Below are 3,326 nucleotides of genomic sequence, written 5' to 3' on the forward strand. Positions count from 1 at the left end.
TGAGCCTATCTGCTGCAGTTTCCTTCCTTGTACGTGGCAGGCAGCTGTGAACAGATAAGGCCACCCTCGCTTCCTTCTCATGGGTATAACAGAAAGGCAGCTCTTACTTTGAGGAACAAGGCCTCACTTCAAGAAAGAGGAGAGCCTCAAGCCTGACCAGGAGTCAAATAAAAAACCCTGAGTCAAGATGGATGTAACCATCCACCTCTGAATAGAGGGGAAAACAGAGTGCAGGCCTTTTGCTCTTACAACTTGAAGAACCAGAGCAGGGCTGCCAGACTGAGGCTGTCCCCTTATCTTTTTCTTATCAGGTCTACAAAGAGATTCATGGTCTGAAAGTGCAGCAACTGTCAGCAGAAAGGAGCCATTTCAGGCCTTACCTGAAGCCAAGGTGAGAAGCTTGAATGAGAAATGAGGATCCCAACGAGCCCAATAGAGAGAGGACCTCCAGAGATGTCAGCACTGGTTGTCCCCTGACTGGTGTGGTGGGCTGAGGTGTACATTCCCTTCCTTCTCCTGGGCCTTTCAGGGAGTTTTGAGGTGTCAGTTTCAGAACAGCAGAGGGAAGGGGATCCAAGCCTTGACAGGAGTTGATACAACAGTCCTAAATGTGAACAGAGAAGTCCCTCACAGCCCAAAACATAGAGGTCTGCAGAGCAAGACCCTGCTATCAGACCAAGTAGGCCCAGGAAAGGCTGTCAAGCACCACCTAACACTCACTTTATTTATTTACTTATTTTTATATATTTTTTTAAATTTTTAAAGAAGCTTTGGATTACACGTTACATAAAAAATACAAGGGATTCCCATATGCCCCACTCCCTCCCCCTCCCACTTTCCCATATCAACAACATCCTTCATTAATGTGATACATTTGTTACAATTGAACACAGACGCATTGCTACTAACCATGGACTACAGGTTACATTATAGTTTACACTTTGTCCCACCCAATTTTGTCAGAATCTCTGGTGGCCACTGCCTTTACATAAATGATAAGAGTTCTTCCATTGCTAGAGTAATAATAAGTTTATAGTAGAATAATAATAAGTCTACTTTAGTCCATTGTTCATTCCTCAATATTGAGGAATTGGGAATCAAGGCTCACTTTAACTTCCTCCACAGGACTTTCAGGAGAACAGAAGCTCTTTGGGTTGCTACAGCAGTGCCTACAAGAAAACCTGTAAAAGCGGTATTCCTTAAAGCCCGGGTGTGATCTCACTAGGGCAGGTGTACACACCTTCTCATCCAGTGAGCAGGCATCACCTGCTCTCCTTCCCACAGTCTTGTCTGCTGTCCCTGACCATATTCAGCATGCCTCGTGGTAAAAAGAGTAAGCTCCGCACCCGTGAAAAACACCGCAATACCCACAATAAGACTCAAAGTCTCAAGGATGCTCAGGCCACTGCAGCAAAGGGAGAAAAGTTCCCTTCCTCCTCCCCTCCTGTTTTAGAGGGTACTCCCCAAAACTCCCTTGCTGCTAGTATTTGCAGGGGGCCTCAGAGACCCCCATCCACCACTACTCTCACTGTAGCTATTTCATACACATCAGCTGATGAAGCTGCCAAAGGCTGGGATGAGGAAAGTCCAAGTTCCTCTCAGGCCCAGTCTTCCACTGAGATCTCCCACAAAGATCCTCTAACCAGGAAGGCAAGTATGTTGGTGCAGTTCCTGTTATACAAGTATAAAATGAAAGAGCCTAATATGAAGTCAGACTTGTTGAAGATTGTCAATAGGAAATACAAGGATCACTTCTCTGAGATCCTCAGGAGAACCTCTGAGCACATGGACCTGATCTAATTTGGCCTTGAATTGAAAGAAGTTGACTCCAGAGGTCAGTCCTATGCCCTTGTGTGCAAACTGGACCTCACCAATGAAGGGAGTCTGAGTGGTGGTGAGGCTTGCCCAAGAATGGTCTCCTGATCACCCTCCTAGGTGTGATCTTCATTAATGGTAACTGTGCCACTGAGGAAGAGGTCTGGGAATTCCTGACTATGTTGGGCATCTATGATGGAAAGAAACACTTCATCTTTGGGGATACCAGGAAGCTCATCACCAGAGATTTGGTGAGGGAAAAGTATGTGGAGTACCAGTGGAGGTGCCCAACAGTGATCCTCCATGCTATCAATTCCTGTGGGGTCCAAGAACTCACACTGAAAAAAGCAGAATGAAAGTTCTAGAATTTTTGGCCAAGGTCAATGATACTGACCTCAGTGTTTTCTGGTTCCAGTATGAGGAGGCTGTGAGAAATGAGTAAGCAAGTGCTGGAACTAGAGTTGTAGACAGGATTGACACTAGTGTCATGGCCAGGGCCCTTCCCAGGGCCATGGCCAGCTGCTCTTCCCATAATGAGTGATGTTTGAAGCAGATTCTTCACATTTTGTTGAAAAGGGTTGTCAACCTAAGGAGTAGTTGCTAAGGTTGAGCTGGAGGAAGCACAAATTATAAGTTCTTGATCACCCTATTGTACACAAGTAACTTATAGGTCTATCTTTAAATTTTTCTCGAATGTTTTTCCTTTTACCAGAACAATTACTTAGATTCAGAATCTAAGTTTCTGCTTATTGCTGTTTTCAGGTTTAAAAATAAGACTTTTGGAGTTTAATAAAATGAATTGAAAATCCTTGAATTGTTTTCTGTGATCCAGAGCAAGATAACATGGCATTGGAAAATAGGTAATCTTGTAAATGTGAAAGAACTCCACAGTAAAATAGTTGGGATTACAAGATAGGGATAAAATCCACATGGTATGGTCAATTCTTGGTTTCCCCTATTACTTTGTCTCTTTTTGTAAAATTTAAAGCTATATACCTGGATTTGCTTAGGTTTTTCAAGAATGTGGGTGGAATTACCTAAAATTATTTAGATGTTTTGCTCACTGGCTCATTTATTCTACAAAACTGTGAGTATCTGCTATTTGGAAGGCTTCAAGATAGAACTGGAGATGTTTAGACAAAGAAGACCAAGCTCCAGACCTTAGAATTTTAGAGCCTACGAGCAGCTGTTGTGTAAAGAAAAGGGTGAGATAGACACTAAAACCTAAAGGGCAAGTAAAAAGAAGGGGGGAGGAGGAGGCGGAGAGATTCTAGATGAGAGCAGTCTCACATTCATGCCTTGAACAAGGTAGCTTTGGGCCTTGGGAGATAATTTTACGTTAGAAAGCATGGTGGACTAGATGAGGCTGTGGGTGTGGTGAGCTAAGGTCAGACCCTCAGATAGTGTGGCTAAGAGTTGAAAAACTAAATTTGGAATAGAAAACTGTCCTTAACAGTTACTTAGGAATTGTGGGTAAACCAGAGAGAAATCTCCAAATGGGGCAGGATTGG

The 3,326-nt window shown here is 43.6% G+C and overlaps 1 pseudogene; it reads left to right on the plus strand.

The window, feature by feature from the left end:
* The first annotated feature begins 1,314 nt into the window (after positions 1-1,314).
* Positions 1,315-2,257, plus strand: LOC101422524 (melanoma-associated antigen B4-like; annotated as a pseudogene).
* The last annotated feature ends 1,069 nt before the right edge of the window (positions 2,258-3,326 follow it).

The sequence above is a fragment of the Dasypus novemcinctus genome, chromosome X (assembly GCF_030445035.2).
Source record: "Dasypus novemcinctus isolate mDasNov1 chromosome X, mDasNov1.1.hap2, whole genome shotgun sequence".
Lineage (NCBI taxonomy): Eukaryota > Metazoa > Chordata > Mammalia > Cingulata > Dasypodidae > Dasypus > Dasypus novemcinctus.